The sequence below is a fragment of the Heterocephalus glaber genome, unplaced genomic scaffold (assembly GCF_053883595.1).
Source record: "Heterocephalus glaber isolate CG9 unplaced genomic scaffold, H.glaber_assembly_v1.0 deba00000281, whole genome shotgun sequence".
Taxonomy (NCBI): Eukaryota; Metazoa; Chordata; class Mammalia; order Rodentia; family Bathyergidae; genus Heterocephalus; species Heterocephalus glaber.
Window position 1 is genome coordinate 20,325,290 of NW_028258139.1, and position 22,372 is coordinate 20,347,661.

At 41.3% G+C, this 22,372-nt stretch overlaps 1 long non-coding RNA gene across 1 annotated transcript in view; it reads right to left on the bottom strand.

Annotated features, from left to right (window-relative positions):
• Positions 1-1,935: 1,935 nt before the first annotated feature.
• LOC147830245 (uncharacterized) overlaps positions 1,936-22,372 on the bottom strand; it is a 229,923-nt gene continuing 209,486 nt past the window's right edge. The window contains exon 4 of the long non-coding RNA XR_015441277.1: positions 1,936-5,936. This is a non-coding gene — a long non-coding RNA (uncharacterized LOC147830245). The remainder of the gene's footprint in view (positions 5,937-22,372) is intronic.

Sequence of the window (22,372 nt, forward strand, 5' to 3'; positions counted from 1 at the left end):
ACAATTGTGTTATTGTTTATTTGCTTTTTCATGTCCATTAATTTTTTTTTTGTATAGTTGGGGGCATTTGTATTTGGTGCATAAATATTTAGGATTGTCATCTCTTCCTTTTGGATTGTTCCCTTCACAAGGATATAGTGACCATCTTTGTCTCTCTTAATTAGTTTTGGTTTGAAATCTACTTTGTCTGCAAATAAGATTGCTACCCCTGCTTTTTTTCTGGGATCCTGTCACATGGAGAACTGTTTTCCATCCTTTTACTTTCAGTCTATGAATTTCCTTTTGAGTTAGGTGTGTTTCTTGTATACAACATATTGCTGGGTTTTGCTTCTTAATCTATTCTGTCAGTCTGTTTCTTTTGATTGGTGAATTGAGGCCATTAACATTGATAGTTATAATTGAGAGATATTGATTCATTCTTGCCATGATGTTTTATTATTGTTGGCTCTTTTCTTATTTTTCCCCCTTTCCCTTTAGTGCCTTGCCTTGCATGGTGTCTTCTCTCTGTTGGCTCTCATGGAGTTGTGATCGTCATTGTCTTTTTCTAGGATATTGCATAAAATTGTTTGGAGTGCTGGTTTGGTGTTCATGAAATTTCTCAGGTGTTCTTTGTTGTGAAAGTGTCTAATTTCCCCATCAATTTTGAAAGATACTTTTGCAGGATACAACAGTCTAAGTTGGAAGTTATTTTCTTTTAGGGCTTGAAATACTTCACTCCAGGCTCTCCTTGATTTGAGGGTTTGTGTTGAGAAATCTGCCATGATTCTGATGGGCTTTCCTTTGTAGGTGATTTGTTTCTTTTCTCTAACTGCCTGTAGAATTTGTTCTTCTCTTGGGTTCCTGGGATCTTGACTATTATATGTCTAGGTGTAGATTTTTTTTTTATCATGGCTGGGTGGAGTTCTATGTGCCTCACTTATCTGTGTGTCCAATTCTCTACCTCTGTCTGGGAAGTTTTCTACCATTACTTCTGTGAACAGTTTTTTAATGTCAATTGTACTTTCTCCTGTTTTTTTTGTGGACTCTTATCAGTCTTATTTTATTCTTCTTTGCATCATCTAGCAGCTGTTGGATTGATTTCTCATGGTCCTTTACTATCTTTAAGAAATCTCTGTTTTCATGGTCCTTAACTGCAATCCTGTCTTCTATATCTGGTATTCTGTCTTCAGATTCTCTTAGTCTGCTGTGCATGCTTTCAATGGAGTTTTTAATCTCCTGAATATCTGTTTGAATCTGTTTCATGGATTCCATTTCTTTCTTATGTCGGGCAATCATGGTTTCCATTTCTTTCTTATGCTGGGCATTCATGGCTTCCAGTATGTTTCTGATCTCATCTATTTTCTTGTCTGTTTCTGCTCTAGAGCCTCTAATCATGTCTTTCACTCTACTCACCATCTCTATTTTTATCTAGGAGATTATTTCTACTTTGAATTTTTCTAGAGCCTCATGTATGTGCTTTGTTACTTCCTGTGCTATCAGTTCAGGGTGTCCAGGTGGTTGATTATCCAACTCTTCCACCTCATTTCCCCCAGAATTTCCTTTTCGTGGCATGGAAGCCTGCATTTGTGCCTTGCTTAAGTGTCTTCTCATTTTTGTTTTTGGTACTGTCCTTCATTTAATTCCTGGGTTGATATTTCAAAATTGCTTAATGCAGGTATCTTTGTTGCTTGTGTTTAAAACCCTTGTGGAATGATTGCTTTTCAGAGGTGTCTTCCAGATATGGCTTGTGTTTAGGTTTTGAGACTCTAATGACTCTGAGGCTATTTTATTTTCCTTATACCAGGAAGGAAAACTGATTAGATCAATCACAACATGTTAGGCCAAATGTTACAATCAACAATACCATAGCATCAAGCGCAGTTTAGAAAATGACAATTTGTGGTAGTTATTAATCTATCACATGGAACTATGTGAAGTATAATCCCCTGTGCCTCTGTAATGTGGGACCAGGTAGCAGAAGAGCTGGAAGGTGGGGTGGGGGGTGTGGAATTGGGCTTTGCAGTTACCCTCACAGCTAAGCAGAGCACTGGATGAAGGCAGGGCTCCAACCTGCTCCCGGGACCTCACAGTGCCATGGGCAGGAACCGGAACACAGCCAAGGAGCTTCAGGCTGCTTGGCTGACCCGTGGAAAGAAGCACTGGATGAATCTATAATTGAAAATTAGACATTTCTTTCCCAATGTTAGTCAGTTTTCTGTTGCTGTGACAAAACATTTGACAATAATAACTCCAAGGAAGAAAAGTTTGTTTTGGCTCACGGTTTCAAACGTTTTAGTTCATGGTCAGCTGGATTTATTACTTTTAAGCCTGTGGTAATACAGAAACATCATGGCAAAAGGGCAAAGAGTGAGGAAAAGAGCCAGAGAAGGGGCAGGGGACATGATATAATTTTCACACCTCCATTACCTATTCCTTTCAACTAGGATCCATTTCCCAAATTTTCATCACTTCCCCCAAATGCTATCAAATTATATGTCCATCAACCCACTGATGTAGTTAGACTTCTCATAATCCAACCACCTCCCCAGATCCCACCAGCTGACAACCCAGCCTTCAACAAGTGGCCTTTGGAAGCTATTTTAGAACCAAACCATAACATCCACCATCCTGAGTTGTACTTAGAAGGAATTTTTCATGTTAACCTCTGGCCCTGTGAGTCCACTAATTCCAGCCACTTGGATCTGATACTTATTTGATGGGCAGTTTAGAAGCTCATAAGTTCTTTTAAAACTTATGTGCTATAGATTGTATTAAGTCTCATAGAGTGTGTTCCAAGTAACAATCAGATGCTGAGGGGGAATCAGAAAGAAGTGTTATCTTGGGATCAAATAAGATTAGGGCACACAAATAATATCCCACTGGATATCTTAGGAAACACTGACTATCTTCCTAGCATTCAAGACCCCTGTAAGAGCCTACTCTGAATTCACAAAGGAGAAATATCAAACTTCATTCACTCAAAAAATGTCTGTAGACATTAATTATGTAAGCAAAGTCATATGAGAATTTTTTTGAAAGGGCCAAATGGCAGGTTTGCAGTAGAGCATGTGAGTTTTCACTTCCCCTTCTTCAGGAGCAGAGTAAGTTTCTTGGTTTTACTGACACTGATGTTGGACATTGGCCAGCTGTGTAACCTTTTGGGTCAGTGCCACCCAGGAGAGGAGGTTTCAATGAAATTGCTTGACTCGGCTTGACCCTTTTTTGTTCTTCCCCATCTTAAAGATGACTGTGTCCCACATAGAGGCTGCCCCTCAGCCTGGATCCCAAAACAAGAAGACATATGGAGCAGAGTCAAATAGAGCCCCACCAGCCATGATTGCCTGGCTACAGCAACCAACATGTAATGTGACTCAGAAATATACATCTGTTATTGAAGGCAGCTGAGGTTTAGGGGATGCTTGTTACTTGGCAAAACTACCTAATACAGTGCTAGAACCTCATCCTTTAACAATGAAACACAATGATTACAATTATGAACTAAATATTTAAAGGTATTATTACCTTTAGTGGTGTTCTGGGATTAGCTGATCTTTTGAGAAAAATTGTTGCTTAGATTGAGATCCTGTCTCATCAAAATTTTATCCTTGGTGAGAGAATTAACATTTGAAGAAGGTTTCCATACATTATTCTCTCTTGCATCCTTAACGAAACTATTCAGGAAGGTTTTTTTTGTTTTTGTTTTTGTTTGGCAGTACCAGGGATCAAACTCAGGACCTTGTGCTTGCGAGGACCTTGTGCAGTGGCACCACTGAGCTAAATCCCTGGCCCTATCAGGAAGTATTTTTATTCCCATTTGTAGAAGAAGAAAATGAGACTCAGAAAAAGTTTAACTGGCTTAAGCAAGGTCACTCAAAGAATGAACAGAATTTGAAGCAGGTCTGGAATTCTGACAAAATCTGCATTCTTTCCTTTTAATCACACTAAAGCAGCATTCATTAGAAACTGGAGATGGTAACAAGGATTTCCTTTGCAGGGACTCTAAACAGTACATTTGATAGAAAATTCACATTGTCAGTCCGACATTAAAATATTTCTCATAAGTCAATTTAGTAAAAATGATTTCCCCATCCCCCCAAATCATTGCAAATATTTCTCCCAGCCAAATTCAAACAAAAAACTCTTTCTGGGATTTTTAAAAATAAATAAGTACTTTGGGTTCTTCCACAGTGATGTAAGGTTGAAACAAAGAATCTTTGAATTCTATCAAACAGAAAAAAATAAGGAAATGTCTCTGAGAACCTCAACGATCCTTGGAAATGCCCCTCATGGAGAACATTTCTGCTGATTGATGCCAGACTTAATTCTAGTCTTTTAAAAGGCTCCCCACTGACAGGCTGCACAAAGGAATCTCAGCACAGGTTTATTAGCAGCTGTTCCTTTGCCAAACACCATGCAGGGTACAAAAGCAGAGGAACCAGCGCTTATTGTGCCTTTACTTCTCATATGCCACCCCCTGTAACTCTCATAAATACATTGCGACATAGTATTAATCCCATTTCATTATAGATCCAAACATTATGACTTTCAGAGTCCAAGTCACTTTCTGAGACCTAGTTGGGATTTTAATCCAACTCAGAGTGACTGTAGTCACTTCATTTACATATCCTGTTTTGTGTCTTATGGTGGGTGCATCTTTATAGTAAGGCCACTTTACAGAGAGGCGTTATCACAGCAGGACTGAGACAGCTCATCCTTACAAAGTCCTATTTCCAAAGTGGTCCTTGGCTATTGTCTGGGAACTTGGAAATAGGGAGCATTCCCACCATGTCCTAACTGACAAGGGTGACTTACTGTGCCTTGACTCTTTGACCAACCAGTATGGTTTATGCTGAGCACCTGCTTTCCTTCTGAGTCAGGATGTTCACGTGCTATGTAGAGGATGCCCAAGTATCCAGCCTGCAAAAGAATCTCTGGGCACCAAGCCTCTACTCGGCATCTCTGGAAGACAACACAGCATCCATACTGTCACACTCATTGCCCAGTGCATTGTGCTTGTTCTGTGACTCCACTGGGAGAGGACCCTTGGAATCCTGCTTCTGGTTCCCCTGTACTTCAGCCATCTGCCTTTTCCCTTTGCTGAGTTGGTTTTGTATATTTTTTATTGTAATAAATCATAGTTATGAGAATGACCATATGCTGAGACCCGTTAGTGAGCTCTCCAAGGGAATCGTCAAACCTGAGCATGGTCTTAGGAGCCTGACAGTCATTTTCTTGCAGCTCAGACAACAAGTTCTTAGCCCACCATCCAGTCAAGCATTTGGAGGAAAAGAGACTAGTTCCACTGAGATTCTGGTTTTGAAGGACATTTGTTAATGTATGTGTCCTCCGGCCTCCACTCTGCTAGGCACTCTCCAAAGGCCACTCCCTGTGTGTTCTTCCTGCCTCCACTGCCCAGTGTGAGCTCTGTGCACCTCCGCCTGACAAAGGAGCACCTGTCACCTGGACCTGTTGGTGCCTTTGGCCTCATTGTCACCTTCTACCTTATGGGAAGCTGCTCTGATCCCCTAAACTCATGGCTGTGTCCAACCTACATATATAAGCCCATACCCTTCCCTCATTATAGAGCATGCTTTTCCTCTTTGATTTAAGAAGCATTCCATTTGCAGCCATTTGGACATCATGTAACTATGGTATCTAAGTCTGCTCAGACTGCCAAAGCAAAATACCACAGATGGGTGGATTAAATAAAAGACATGTATTTCTCACACTTCTGGAGACTGGAAACCCAAGATCAGGATGGTCAGCTTCCAGTAAGGCCTCTCATCTGGTTTGCAGATGGTCACGTCTCCTTGTGTCCTCATGTGGCCTTCCTTTGGTGGATGCACATAGAAATAGAGAGAGCCTGGTGTCTTCCTCTTCTTATAAGACAATAATCCCATCATAAGGCTCTCACCATCATGAACTCATCAAATCCTAATACGTCTCAAAGGCCCCATCTAAAAAATACCAACACATTGGAGGTTAGAGATTCTAAACAGAAATAAGCAGGGGACACATTCAGTGAATAAGGAGTGCCCAACGTTCATGGGCAGGACAGGGGACATCTCATCTCCCATCCTAGAAGCTCATCTCATTTCAGTCATTCATTTCATGGATACTGAGTGTTTCTTGTGTGGCAGAAGTTGTTCTATATCCTGGAGACTTGACGTGAGGCATAGAAGAGAGAAACAACATCTTCCTTCAGGGAGCTTACAGCTTCCAAGTTTCTCTTCCAGGGAGCTTTTCGCATTTCACCTTGCCTTCTTTCATCTTCCCCTTGCTGATTGCCCTCTTTCTTCTTGGATCTCACTCCACTACTAATAAAAGCTTTGGGATCAGACCTCCCTGTGTATATGTATTACTGATTTATAAATTAGATGCATATTCTAGCATATAATGTATAATATAAAGTATACTCCTAAACACAAATTTTAAAATGCAATGATAAAAAAAGTTGGAAGAACGAAGTCCTAAGCGAGCTTCTCACAGTGAACTGTGCAACTCATGTGCAGTGTGAACTCAGAACCCTTTGGAGACCTCTGGTCCACACAGAGGGGCCCAGCTTCCTGAGCACCTGAGTCTAGCATTGCTCTGACTCCTCCCTCTGGAGTTGTTGTTTACCTGGATACCTCCCCCTGGAGCACCCAGTCTCAAGCTTCTCCCATGCCCAGTGTTGGGGCAATACTTGAATACTTGGCACAGATACCTTTCTGGAACTAGCAACAAAATCAAGCAATGATATTGTTAACAGTGACTATGATCACAGCCCTATGATTTGGAGCAGATTCTAAGGCAGGTCTTTCCAGAGTTCCAGTTGAATCACTCCAGGTTCTGGCTCTGAAGCTCACATACTTACTTCTGCTTGGAACACAATTTTATCTCTTTCCCTAAAACCAGTGAGGACTGAATCACCTGACTTAAGAAGCATCAAAGCTAATCTTTGAGGGCTGGCTGGTGTCAGTCCCTGTATTAAATGCTTTGGTGCTGTTTCTTTCATTTTGTCAACAACCTTGTGAGGCTGTTGTATCCCACTCTACAGTAAAGAGAACTTGAACTTAGACACAAAAGCAATATTCCCAAGGTCACAGAGAAAGAGATCAAATTCAGACCACCACTGTCCAAGGATAATTTTTGTATCGTTATGTCAAAGCTATTCACAAAGGACACCTGTATATGCCATGTGGCAATGTATTAATCTATATTTGTAAAAAAAAGTTTTAATCTTGATTTGGTACTATTATTTTAGGTGTTTGAGGAGGAAGAGTTTGCTCAGGAATCAATGATTAAGGACTATTTTGAGGCATATCTCCATCTGTAAATAAAGGGGTGATGAAGCTACTGAGTGTTGTAGTACATGGTGATCAGAAAGCACCTGGGCTCAGCTATTTGGTTTGTTGTTCTCTGGCTCAAGGTGACCTAGCTGGTCAGAAGCAGAAGTACAGCCCCAGCCCCGCACCATCATATTGTTCTCCCTTCATACTATGCAGCTTTAACCCCTAGAGAAATTTTGTGATATTATTGCAAGCAAATGGCCCAAATCCTACTTTGCAACTGGCCTGGGAGACAGGGCTCTCTGAGAGACGCCTGCAGCTACTGACCTTTAGCTAGTGTTCTCCAACTGTGACCCAATCAAGCATAATGAGTAGAACAAGACTTAGAATTGTTTTCTTCTCCCTGCCTTTCTTTTCTCCCAGCCTTTATCACTATTTTAGCAGAAGGCTGTTTTTCTTTCTGCACTTATTTATATTTAGCCTGAGCATCCTGTTAATTACAGAGCAGTTACAGGAGAATTAGGGACACTATATATAAATTTGCTATTTATGCAAATTGCAAAGAGAGAACAAAGAAAAATTAGCTTAATTAGTGTAATTGCTAAAAAAGCGGGAAGTGAGGCAAACACAGCTTTAATCAGAGAAGAGGCAAAGGAAGTCTTAAGGAAATGGTGACCCAAATCAGAGCAGATTGGAAGCTCTGACCTTTCACAATTCCAAGACCTTGTAGAAACATTGAGGTGACTTGAAGCCATGCAAGGAGGGGCAGAGAGAGTACTCAGTGTAAAAAACTGTGTGTGTTTGAGAAATGAAATGAAATCAGAACATTTGGAAAGTCACTGACATGCATGTGTGCATGCATGTGTGGTGTGTGTGTGTGTGTGTGTCCACTCCGGTGCTGAGTGACAGAGAACAGCCTGGACTTCCAGAATCACTGCTCCAGCAAACACACACTGCACCTCGTACCGCAGACTTCTTAGTTGCTGGCGACACAAAAAATGACTAAGATGCCATTGCTGCCTTCATGAGCTGGGGAGGCAGAAACAGATGCAAACAAAAGATGACATGTTAAGAGCAAGATAGAAGGGCCTGAGGGATACATCGGCCAGGTTTAGCACATAAAATTATAGGAAGTCCATCTGAATTATATCTTTAGATAAATAAAGACCTAGTTCAGTCTATGTGATGATTAGTTTTAATTGTCAACTTGATTGGCTTGACTGATGCCCAAGAGATTAGGGAAGTACACTTCTGGGTGTGACTAGGTGAACTATGTGACAGTGACCCTGGGGACTACACATATATGCTCCCCAGTTCCTTGCTGTTAGGCTCTTTTCAGGCTCTCTGCTTTCTAGGTGCTATGAATTGAGCACCTTTCCTCTGTCAAGCCCTTCTATAATGATGCTTCTGCCTTAAAGCCAGCTGACCATAGAGTGAAACTTCTGAAACAAGAGCCACAATAAACTACTCCTCCTTTAAATTGTCAGGTATGTTATCACAGCTACAGGAGAGCAGACCAATGTAGTCTAAGTATTCCCCATGCAATATTTGGGACACACACTTAAAAAGTAATTTGCTATTTATCTGAAATTCAAACAAAGTGGACATCCTGCATTCTTTCTAGCCGTCCTTCAAGGAAACACAGAAGCTAGTCTTCCTGGGTCTCCACAGGACTACAGAAACAGCCAGGGCTTCCCCTGAATGCAGGGGTGTTCTCTAGCTAGTACAGTTACCTTCAGCCTTGGCATCATATCAGTTGATGCATGGAAAGATGAAGAACGCTGAGACAAAATGAAGTTAGGGATGGTAGAGTCCAGCGAAAGGACCAGAGGACTCTTAGGGACACTAGGCTATGCAAACACACTGCACATGTGTTTGCCTCCAGCCCCCTAGATCTGTGGTAAATTCACCAGACACATCAATACCCGTGTGGAGGAAGTGTTCTGTGTTCTATGGAAATCTGGGCGGGCACCGAATTCTACATCTGTTCAGCTGTGATCTGCCTGCCATATTTGATCTCACAATAACCCACATGAGGTAGATTATATTGTCCCCATTTCACAGACATGAGGACAAATACAAGGAACTCAAGCGATTCCAGGAAAGTGACGGGATTCCACCCGAGGCTACCTGGCTGTGTTCTCACACACATTTGGTGCCATCTACCATGAGGAATGGGAGACAACAGCAGGGTGCCAACAGAAAACCCCAGCAGGCTTTCCACACAGTTTTGCTTAAAAAGGCACAGAAACCAAGCTAGCATTGTGTACATGAGCAGTTCTGTGAAAATGAGGAGGGAAAATCAAATTGTGTATTTCCATCCAAGCATTTGTCATTGTGGTCCATTAAAAAGACAGGAAGAGGTCCTGTGGGCTGGGAGCAGCAGGAGGGATGGTGTAAATAAGGACTAAATGTATAATAGGTAATGTGAAATAGGAAGAAAAGGGGCAAAAGGGAAGGAAGTGGGAGGGCTAGGGGAAAGGACAGAAGGGAATGGAATTAATATGAGAAAATGGAAAAATAGGTACAAAATCTTTGTAAATAGGGAGGAATAGAGGGGTTGAAGGGAGGGCTGGGCAAGGGTGAAAAGTAAGAACCAAGAGAGACTATGTAAAGGTGCAAATTTCCAATGATGAATGTCATTATATTGTATACCTAAAATGTACCAATGATTAGAATGAATAATCGATAATGTAAAATAGGAAGAAAAGGTCCAAAGGGGTAGGGGGGAGGGGCAGGGGAAAGGAAAAAAGGGAAAGGAAAAATGATGAGAAATGGAAAAAATAGAAATAAAGTCTTTGTAAATAGGGAAGGGTGGAGGGCGTGAAGGGAGGGCTAGGAATGGGGAAAAAATAAGAACCAAGATGCATTATGTAAAGGTACAATTCCCAATGAGAAATGTAATTGTGTTGTATGCCTACAATGTACCAATAAAAGAATTTAATTTAAAAAAAAAAAAGACAGGAAATTTGTGTGCTCAGCTTTGTCTCCATGCCGGATGGTCAACCATGCAAACATCTAACCCCTGGCTGCTCTATGAGAGCTCAGAGGCCCATCTTGGCCCCAGAGCAACACTACCATGGTTATGACTCACTCTCTCTAGCAACACCTATCCTGGGCCCCAACCTGAGAAGGGAGGGTCTTAAGAATTTCTGGAGAAGATAATGTTTGGAGACAAGCTGAAACCATATCATAAAATGGAACTATATATAATTTATTTTCCTCCTTATATTTGAAGCGGATGATGAGTTTTGATCTCTGGGTTTCTCAGTAAATAACCAAGAAGAATTCTTATTCAGCAAACAAATAATTTTCAAAACGGTGGTTAGATCCAGTGTTTATGTTTGTGTCCTTCATGCAGGTGATGTGTGTCTGGCATCGACTAGGAACTGAATACTGGTCATAACTAGTGCCCAGACTCTTCCCCTACACTAGACATATTACATCACAAACATTTACTCACTCATGACTGTGTCACAGAATGAGTGGGGTCACACATTACAGGCTGTCCTGGATTCAATAATTGGCAAAAAGGATTATTCTGCTGGACACAGGTTCACTTTCTATGCTTTCAATTCTGCTCTTCCTAGAAGGAGGAGCTGGTACTTTCCTGGAGTGCTAGGGAAGGTTTAAATAGGGAAAACACCAGTGGAAGTGGGATACAGCAACTTACAGTTCAGAAAACTGTAGCTATTCAACATTTCAAACCTACTTTCATCTCTCTTCCTCTATTTATTAAGGAGTTCTTGGTTTCAAGAAATAAAACACATAAACAAATGAAACAAAGACGGAGGAAAGAAAAAGAGAAAGAGAGAGATAGAAAGGAAGAAAGAAAGAAAGAAAGAGAGAGAGAGGGAGGGAGGGAGGGAGGAAGGAAGGAAGGAAGGAAGGAAGGTTGGTTCAGTTGATGCACACAAACTGAAGGTACAGCTCAGTCTGAGAAGGGACTGAAAGCAAAACTTGAGTTATTTATTTAATTAGTGTGAGACACCATGATGTCTTTGGTTTTCTTGTTTGAGGTGGCTGAGATCAGAAATTGTCCCTCTGACTTTTCATATCTCATAATGCAAGCATTGAACACTTTCTGGTTGGTTTATTTATGGCATGGTTCAAATTATTGAGAGAAAGGAGGGAGGGGAAGGAGGAGGGAGAGGGAAAGAGAGAGAGAGAGAGAGAGTGAAAGAGGGGGCATCAGGCCAGGCTCTGGCCTGTGCCTTACTTTGTCTGAGGTCATGTGGCCACCTTTGCTCTAACCAGCTGTGACCAATTCTGAATGGTTTTCAGTGGAAACACAGCAACCAGGATTGTGAGAATAGATTCTCCAAGATGGATAGGTGTAGAGAAGAAATGGTTGGCTCTGATGCTGCGGTTCCTTCTCTGGTTAATACCTTTATACTATTCTGCTTTTCCTCAGTTAGGACACTGGGGACCTCCCATCCACTTCGTCAGTTTCATGGTTGTGTTGTTCTTTGTCACCTTCACCTGGTGATTCCATCTTCTAAGGAGTGTGAGCCTCATTACATGGTGCATTTCTTTTTCTCTTGGGATGCTATGCTGTGTCACTGTGTGACTGAGGCACACGGTAGAGCCCAAGCTTCCCCGTATTTGCTCAGTGAGGATTCACTGAGGCATCATCCTCGTATGGGCAAGGGCTTGCACAGGAGGACAAGGATGAATCCAAGGAATGCTCTTCATGTCACAAAGTATGACATAAACAAACTGAGCACTGATTTATGGGGACCACAAGTCACAGGGTGATCTACGTCCAAAGAAAAAAATTATGAGTAAACTCTCTGAAAGAGTAAACATCAGATGTTTCTGTCTTCTAATCATTACCAATAATTATCTCCTTTGTTAATGATAGGAGGTCATTTGCACCCATATTTCAAGTGACCAGAACTAGTAAAGAATCAGAAGAGATACTGAAAAGTTTTGTCCTTGAAGGGGAGCTAGGATTGACGGTTCAATCACCAGGTTGACTATATGATGTACTATTTTGGGACATATTTGAGAATAAGATTATGTACTGTTAAGGATGACACTGGGAAAGCAGGTACAAACCAAGATGTATGGTCATCCCACATCCATTCCTAAATCTGAAGATTTCTGTAAATATCGAGATCTTTGCAATGTTTCCTAATAACCCACAAACCATACTGGTCCTTGTCATCACTGTCATCAGCACCAAGGAGACTGAAAGTAGGGATGGTGTAGAGGAAACTCATTCTTTGGATAACACCATTAAGCCCTCTCCAAGATAATAGCACTGTTTGGTTTTCTATAATTGCTTAATACCCACTAGGGTGTGTGTACCTGCTTAATTCACCATGATTTTTTTCATTGATTTTCTGCACTAAATTGAGATCTCTATAGGGAAACTGCAGTTTTACCTCCATAGATGATTAACATGTTGATGTGTTGGATTACTAGCACAGTGCCTGGCACACTGTAGCCAGCCAGTAAAAGTCTATACAATGAACAATATAAGATTTAGGATTCTCAGCTGTAGAATCGCTCTGGGAGCTTTGAAATTGTGGAAGACACTTGGGAAAAAAATAGGATTTCTTCCTTATTTTCCTCTCTCTCTTCCTCTTTCCCTCTCTCCCTCCCTTTCTCTACTTTTTTTATTTCTCCTGTACTCTCACTCTTTCTTTTCTTTGTCATCTTTCTCTTTCTTCTCATTTCCTTCCTCCTCTTTCTTTCCTTCCTTTCTTTTTTCCCTGTAACCCTGCCCTCTCACCTTCTGGTTTTCCATTTAGTGCTGCCCTTTAAGCAGGAATTCAAGGTCTTTGTCTCTGTGACAGTTATGCAAGACCTGTGTAAGCTTCAAGTTGCTCTGGCTATATGCAAACCTCCTTACATGGGCGTTTGGGTCAGAGCAGAGCTGAAATTGAAATATGGCGACTCTCTTGGGATGTGGAAGCACCCAGAAAATCTCACCAGAACTCATAGATGCCTGTGCTATGGTTCTGTGTAAGAGTCTCCCTACATTTATTCATACAATAGATTTTTATTTTCTTAGATACAAGCTGCTGGTAAAGCTTTGCTTTAAGACTAAGAGACAAATATAACTTCCCTCAGAGAAGGGAGTTTAGGATAATAGCAAGACTTGAAATAAGCTCACAAAGAACAGATGAAATCCTGGGACGTTTGAACTAGAAAAGAGAAGAGGTGGTAGAGTGATGGGATCACTGACTTCGAATGTCTAAAAAGGATGGAATCTGGGAAGGTGAGCATGTACATGTCTCCAGCGGGCAGAAGCAGGACCAGTGGAGAAAAGCAGCAGAAAATTAGTTTTGTTGTTGAAGATGAGTTAGATATTTTAATATCTTCATTAAGAGGTACTTTTTAATGATTAGCTGCTTGTAGACTGAGTTTACACCTAATGATTGAGTTCCTCGGTCATTAGCAGCTGTCTCTGGTGGGCATACTGAACACACCCCAGAATGTGGTGTCTCCAGACAAACTGACTAATTGTGCTGAGGTTACTGTTTTATTCCCAAAATGTTCTTTCCAGTATGTCAAATTGTCCATATCTTCACCCATTTCCCTGAAGAGCTGAGATCCTTCTCAGGTTTTCTGAATGTTTACCATTGACTTAGGCACTGTGCAGTTTAAGGACTCTGCAAAAACCAGATATGTCCCTGACCTCCACCGCATCAAATTTAGTAGAAAAGTCACAGGCAAAAGAGGTCAAGAGTGAACTGGAATTTCCCTGAATTTCCTCCTAGTCTTTACTGAGGAGGATCCTTGTCCTGAGGTTGGTGGAGAGGTAACTTACAGGTCCCCAGCTCACTCTCCTCCTCTTCTTGGGCAGCCCTGGAGCACATGCCTGAAGGAGTGGGCAGAAAGTTACCCACCTGAATGTGTCCTGTTTGAAAGTTGTCTAGTAAACCTGTCAAAGCTTTCAGATCCTTTATCTAATCTGACAATCCCAAGGACATTAGAAGGCAATACACTTATTTTGTCTATTTCAAGATGAGGGAACCGAGTTTCTGAGGGATGCCACTTGCTGCACGTTTTCAAGCCACAGAACTGACTCTTCATTCAGGCCCTAAGTCTTATGACAATGCCTTTCCTTGCCCTGAACCTCAGGTTTGTTTTAGGTAGTACTGGGTAGGAGTCAGAGAGTAGCACATCTCACCCCTAAAGTTACTTGTAATTCGGGAAAATAAGACTGACCTCTAGTGAATGCAGTGTAAAATCACTGCAGAAAAAGTCACGGTAAAAAACAAATCCCATCAGAGGATGAAAGAGTTTTGTAACCAGGAGAACACAGTGTGGAAACAGACAACACAATCCCAGCTCCTGAGCACTGTGGACTTCCTCCCACACTGATCAGGGAAGAGGACAGGTGTACAGATGACTGCAGAAAAGTAAATATTGGAGCATTTGAGGAGACCCTCAAGTGAGAATGTGGCATGTAAGAATCCTAAAATGAGTTTACTGAAAACAAATCACTGGGTTTGTGGGCTGCAACTAAAGGAAAATAGGTGCTACCAATTTATCCATACCAGCAGTGGCTCATGGAGCATATATAAATACTGCAGGAGAGTGGATGATGTTTATAGATGATATTTCTAAAAGATAGGCCAAGATCTTAAGGATTCTTATAGTCTAACTTCAAAAGCTCACTTCTTGTATTAATGAAGACTGGCCTTCCTCAATGTAGAACAGTGGTCCCCAGTGATTTTGGCACCAGGGACCAGTTTCATGGAAGTCAGTTTTTCCAGACTAGGAGCAGGGGATGGTTTCAGGATGATTCAGGTGCATTACAATGATTGTGCATCTCTATGCAGCCAAACCTCCCTAATAATGTTGATCTTTTTTTGCAGCCCCTCCCCAGTGCTAGCATCACCATCTCAGCTTCATCTCAGATTATTAGGCATGAGATTTTCATAAGGAGTGTACAACCTAGATTCCTTGCATGCGCGGTTCACACTGCTATGAGAAGCTAATGCCACCACAAATCTGACAGGAGGCAGAGGTCAGGCAATAATGGGTATAATAAGGAGCAGCTATATATAAGAAGAAGCTTCACTTGCATGCTCACTGCTTTTCTCCTGCTGTGTCAATTGGTTACCATCAAGCCCAGACCAGTACTGGTCTCAGGGTTTGGAGACTCCTGATAAAAAGGTCACTATGCTGAGTATATAAGGATGAAATGGTACAGTTCACACCTTTGGGAAGTTACAACCATTCAGGGAAACATACATGTGATTACATTCCTGGAATTAACCCAATGAAGTGTTCAATGAACATCTCTCTGGGCCATAATGGGGCCAGAAAAGAAAAAAGCAGTTTGAAAGAATAAGGGATCAGATTGGGAGCCATAAAGGAAGTGACTTTTTGGACAAAGGCAAGGGGGAGTAGTTGTTTGCTCTTGGCAGTGTGTGGGTGGGTACAGAAAGCATTTGGTAAGTCAAGAGTAAGAAAACCACATATTGAAACAAAATAAACTGTGCTATGTGTTCTGGGAACTGTAAAAGATCCAATACAGCAGAAAAACCATAAACTGGAATCATGATTGCACAGGATGGTAATATAAACCACCTGAAGGGATTACTTGAACAAGTAAGCTGAAAAACAAAGTTAAACTTTTTGTAGTACTTGTTGGATTTTACGATATGCTGCTATCTATTAAGAATTTCAGCCAAGTAGGTGAGGTGGCCCATAGACCAAGAGTATGCAGTATTTGCCAATCGTTTTAGAAAAGCACATATGCTAGGAGAATTGGCATTGTCCATATTGTACTTCAGGAGATTTTGGGTTAGAATCAAGAAGGTAGTATAGCAAGCAAAAACATTGCATAAATTGGTGGAGACAGTTAGCAATTACCTTCAAGGCAATATATTTTTATAAATGTATAGTGAACCCCTACTATATCTGAGCTCTCTTTAAAACATAGAGGAATCCTGAATAGGAAGACAAAAATTCCAGTTCTTGTGTAGTGTACCTTCTCATGAAAGAGACTGACAGAAAAAGATAAAGAGGAATGATATGCAGTGTGTTAGATGACACCATGGATAAACTATGACTCAGGAAAGGATGAAGAGGGGAGTATTGGTTTAATCAGCTTGTCATTGAGAAGACGGCATGTGACAAGAGACTTGAAGGGTGGGAGTTGTCCAGAGGATATGTGGATAGGGGATTACAGAGCCGAGAAAACAACACATAGAAAAACTCAAGAAGCAGAGAACTCTGGTGTGTCCATGGAACAGAAACCAAAATAGTTTCCCCAAGTGGAGTGACCCTGGGGAAGCCTTAGAAGAAGAGTGCTCCAGAGAGGGACTCTCTAGTCTCCAGGTCTGTGAGTTTCTGAAGCTTTTGACTTGCACTCTGAGTGAGCCATGGAGCCATTGAAGGAGTCTGAACACAACGACAAGCTTGACTTACTTGTGTAAGAACTTCTCTTACTGATCTGTATGAGATTAATTGAAAGGGGCAAAAATAGAAGCAAGGCAGTATAATTAGGAGGCTTTTGCATTAATCCCAGTGAAATATGGCATATACCAGAGTGGGAGTAGAGAGCCAGTGAGGATATACTGGATTCTGGTTGTGCTTTGAAAGTATAGCCATCCTTCAGCATTCCTGGGGACTCCATATGGCTACCACATCCACATACGCACAAGTCCTTTGTACAAAACAATGTAGCACTTGCATATAACCTATGCACATCTTTCTGTACACTTTAAATCATCTTTTTTTCCTAAAATTCTTTTATTGGTACATTTTAGGTATACAATATGTTTACATTTATCATTGGGTGCTTGTACCTGTATGTGATGTATCTTGGTTCTTATTTTTTCCCCATTACCTGTGCACCCTTCACCCCTTCCACCCTTTCCTATTTACATAAACTTTGTTTCCATTTTTTTTTCTTTTCTCATAATTTTTCTTTTCCTTCCCCTTCCCCTCCCACCATCCCTACCCCCTTGGACCTTTTCTTAATGTTAGAAGCATTGCAGTTAAGCTGGGTTATATGACTTGTTCTTGCTAAGGGACTAGGGGCAGAGGTCATCTGTGTCCCTTCCAGGTGCAGCATTTAAGAGTCATTTCATAACTCTCCAGCTCACTGTTTACTGCCACAGGGACTCAGGTGGTCATGTATTCAGAGGTGGCAGAGCAGCCGTGATCCTGGGTCTCTGAACAACTCTATAAGCTCCTTCCAAAATCTTGTGATAGGTATGTATCATAAGTAAGAAATATGTATTTCACATGTAAAGTCCCTGAGATCTGGAGGCCAACTTGTTACTGCACTATACATTATGCTGTCCTTACTAATACAGTTGGATATGTATTAGTATGTAGGTCTGAAATTCAGGAATGAAGGGTAGAAATTTTATCAGTCTAAATACAGCAATGAAGCCTGGAAAATGAGTGAGATTTCTTAGTGAGAGACTGCATTTTGACAGTAAAGGAGTAAAAAAGAAAAGGCTTTAAGAAATAGCAACATTTAAGATGCCAAAGAGGATCAAAAAAGTCTGAGAAGGAGCATTCAGACATGCAGACTAACTCATAGAGTTGTGGGAACCAAGATGGAAAAGAATTTCAAGAAAAAGGAGAAGTCAAAGGCATAAAATGCTTCGTGGTATATTCCAATTCAATTGACTTCCATCTGCTGTAATTTAACAGATAGACTGCCTTTATGGTCTTGGCAAGTGGGCTCAGAGAGACCCTTGGATAGAGCAATGGGAGGTCATTTGATGACCTTAGATTTGAGTTGTTTCTCAGAAAAAAGATATGGATAGAAGCAAGCGAAGGATGGGATGAGAGGGGACAAAATGACTTGATGGAGACCACCGGGTGTGATTCTTTGAAACCTCAGGTGTAAAATGAAAGAGGAGTAGTTCTGAGTGATAAATGGTACCAATGTGAGTACCTGTTTCCCCAACAGTCCATGGAAGCAGAAATGATTTCCCTATTTCTTCCTGAGAGAAGCAAAATACAGTAGTTAAACTCTGAGATAGGACCTGGTGCTACCATTTTCTAGATGTATGCATCTGGGCATGTCTCTCACCCTCTTGGGCCTCACCCCCCTCATATATAGGTTGGAAGGACAGTGCCTTTCTCATATTTTGTATGATGGTTCAGTAGAGTGCACCACTGTCCTGCTTTGCCGGGGACTGGGGTTTTCCCAGGACACGGAATTTTCCAAGCTAAATCCAACACAGTTCTAGGCACCATCACCCACACTGGTCACTTCGATGATTGAGTGGCTTTTAAAATGCTAATAACAGTGGCTGGCAAACAGTTCTATGATGAGATAGCAACTATTCTTGGTCCTCCCACTCCTCAGTTTCTCCATTGACGTTACCAGAACTCACATAATGGAGATTTTTGCAGACTAGCGAAAGGATGTGTGTGGTAATAGTGGCAGTGATTATAATGATAACGATGAAGAAGAAATGGGCAGAAAGAAGATAAACACACAACTTATTCATTAAAGAAATGAGGGATGAAACCAAATGGGCCTTGGTCCAAGGATCTTAAGTTTTCTTTTGTGCCATTTTGAAGCCGGGTCTGGAAAGAGTACGTGGGGATAGGCATCTGAATTAAGCCTTTGGGGATAAATTAGATTTGATGTTTATTAATTTATTCACTTCACCAAAAAATATGTCTCAAAAAGTAGTCATGTCTCAGACAATGTAGAGGGTGAATAAATAGATACAGGGTTACAATCCAGCAGATTGTGGAAATTGGGAGGTTGAGGAACAGAAGGCTCTTGAGACAGATAAAGGGATAAACTTGGTTTATTGCCATCTGCCCTGCTCCCGGAATCAGAGTGAGCATTCACACATACAAAGATCCCTTCAGAAGTGAAGCCCACTGTATAAATCCTGAGGGGAAAGTTGGCAGCTAATTATCATTTCTTGTTTATCAGGTCTGAAGCAGGCAGGGTGATTTCTTAACACCATCTCCAAGCCCTGTCCCCATGGTCATGTTAGCCCTGCCCCATTCCACCCTGGACCCCCGAGGCTATGTTCTAGTTCCATGCCAGCAGCCAGCAACATACCCAGAGAGGCTGGCCATGGACAAACACAGCATCTATTTTCAGCCTCTTTGCCATGGATTCTGGCAGATCTTCCCCACTCCGAAATTCGAGGGGAATCTCTGAGCTCTCCTTTAAGAATAAATACCCTTCTGAAATGCTCCCTTAACAAATGTAAATAGACAACAGATCCACTGTGATGTGAAACCCATGAACCAGAAGTGTACGGTAAGCTCCCAATAACAGATCTCTGGATAAGGCACAGAGCCTCCTTCAGTGAAATCTCCCTGTCCAGAGGCAGCTTCAAGCCAACAGGAGAGGAAGGCTGGGCGGCTTCACCTCCAGATGCTGGGTCTGAGTTGGGCACTGGGGAGTTTATTTCAACAAAAATTCTTTTGAGGACCAGTTTGCTTTAGGTAAGTTAGAAAAATAAGGGCAAAACCAACTGGGTCAAAAATAAAAGGTTGAGCAAGTGAACACCCATGGCCTGAGACATACTCCATCACCAGGCCCACACAGAGATGGGGTCATCAGGCCAAAGCTCTGGGCCTGGTGTAGCTGAAACTTTGTCAAACAGAGAGCTCTACAATCCAGGGTCTGAATGGCTCCCACCAGGGGTCAAAAAGAATCCAAGTCAAGGTTGCATCTCCATGGCCTGCATTCTTTCTAAGGTTCTGGGAGTGAAATGACCCAAGACTCCAGTCTAACTCTATGTTCTTAGAAATCACAGAAGTCCAGAGCCAGCATCGGCTGGAAAATTCTAAAGGCCAGAGTAGATCCAAACCCAAACTTATGTTCTATGCATTCAATGAAATGAAATGAAAGGAGGGCAAGGTGAGAAGGCAGCAGGGAGGGTCCTGGGTATGGCACCCGAATGTCTGGTGCTCTGAGGAAACAGACATGCAAGTGGGTTGGCACTGAGCTTCTGGGATAGAAGCAGGTAGAGGACAGGGAGGTCTGGCCAGGGCCTTTGTCTTTCTGAGTCAGTCACTCAGCCAGGCTCACATTTATTGTGGGCACTTAATTGTTCTGTTGTTTTAGATGACCATGATTCAGTGCATCAACTAGTTCTTATACACAAAATAAGTTGCCTATTCCCTTCATTCACTCACTCCATCGTTCATTCTGTCACTTTTGTTCAGTCCTTTGGTCAACAATTTAGACAGTCACAAATTGTCAATCGTTTTAGTTCTATCCATGCAATTACATCCTTTATTCACCCAGTCAATTAATTATGTGCATATTCAGGCCCAGGCAGTCATTCAATGCTTTCATTCATTCATTCCCTTATCCAGTTAATCCTGGCCTCTGTCAATCAATCAATGATTACATAATTGTTTCCCTCCTTCATTCACTAATGTAGTCAAGCATTCAGGACTGCTCACTAGTTCATTTCTTCATTTATGTATTTATTCATCTGTTCATTAGTCTTTCAGCCTATCAGACAGTCAAGCAATCAGTTACTTAGTAATAATGAACTTGCCCACCAAGCCTTAGGAAAGCAGATTTCTAATCTACAGTTTCTTTCAATTCAACTGGAATTTGTCTGATAACCTGGCAGATGCATTCTGTGAGGTGGGGAATCTGGCATAAATTTCCTCTCTTTGTTAAAAAATAATAGACCTTAGAGCCAGAGATAAATCATACACAAATAAATTCATAAATTCCATGTACAAAAACCTTGCTAGAGCAGTTGTGTGAGGGGGTGGTCTAGGCTCCACCTGACTTCTCGAGGGTTTCAGAGGGTGCAGGCATAGAGACCTCCCACCCCACCCCCAAGACCAAGCATGGGACCCACCCCAAAGCCAGCACTAATAAAATATTGGTAAAAGTCATGTTTTTCCTTGGAGAAAATAGTGGTATATATTCATTCGAAAATGAAGACAGTATTAAACAAGGAAATGAAAATAAGCCAATATCCCATGAGAATTAACAACTGTTAACATTTTATGAATATATATTTAATTTTTAATACATTGTTACCAAAAGTAAAATAATTATGAACATAATTCTTATGAATTGTTTATTATTACAAAAGAAATGATGATTCATATAGAAATTTTTGTACTTAGGAAAGGTTTATTGGGATAGCAGTTAAGCTATCCCAATTAAAATAAGTAATATAATAATTGATTTAAATTTGTTGTTTTAAGTTGAATTTTTACTACACTTATTTAGAGTGCTTGAACATTTACAATACCAGAAGAATCACCTGATATTAATGAGTTTCACATACGCTATTAGACTTATGAGACAAGCATTCGGGGAAACTGCTTAATCACAGCACTAAAAATAGAATATATTGAAAGTATGAAGACTGTTTAAAATCTTTAAGTTTATACAAGGGATTAAATATTAACCAAAATCTCCTTATTAGTGATTGTTAATTCTGGCTAAACTTTTATGAACAGAAGAATAAAATTTATAACCTGAATGTAAACAAGAGAACATACTTTGTTTTAGAAACTTAATAAGATCAATATTAAATTTCAAAACCATAGTAACTTTCATACACAAATAAACTTGACGATATTTTTTTAAATACTCAATTTTATATCCAGTAAAGAGGGGTGTAGCATCCTGTATCTTTCCTTCCCATGATGCACATCAGAGCCGATGATCCATCTCCCCAACCAGAAAGGTATCAGATTTGACAACCAAATTTCTGACTTAAGCATCCAGCAGGTATTCTTGCCATTCACTGAAAAATACCATGTTGTGCTGCACATGTCTGTGTGGCTGTCCCCTTGTGGCAGTTGGGGGGTGCCAACTCGATTGGCTTTGGGATCTGCGGGGGTCATTGGTGGGACATCCTTCTGGATGTATCTGGGTGGGTCATGGATGTGCCCTTGGGGTCTGTCCCTTGTCTCTTTCTCTCTGTCACTGTCCTTCTGCTCTGCTTCTCATCCAGCATGCACTAAATATCTTTGCTCCACCATGCCCTTCTACCACGATGTTCCTCAACAGAAGGCCGAATACTACAGATGGAAAGATGGCACCAAACTCACCTCCACCACTCCAGTGCCCAGCCCAGTGCCTGGCACACATGAGGTGTCCCACTGAGATGCCAACGTATGTGAGGAAAGAGTAGAAGAGCTCTGCAGTCTCCAGGGCTCTCCTACAGTCTCCA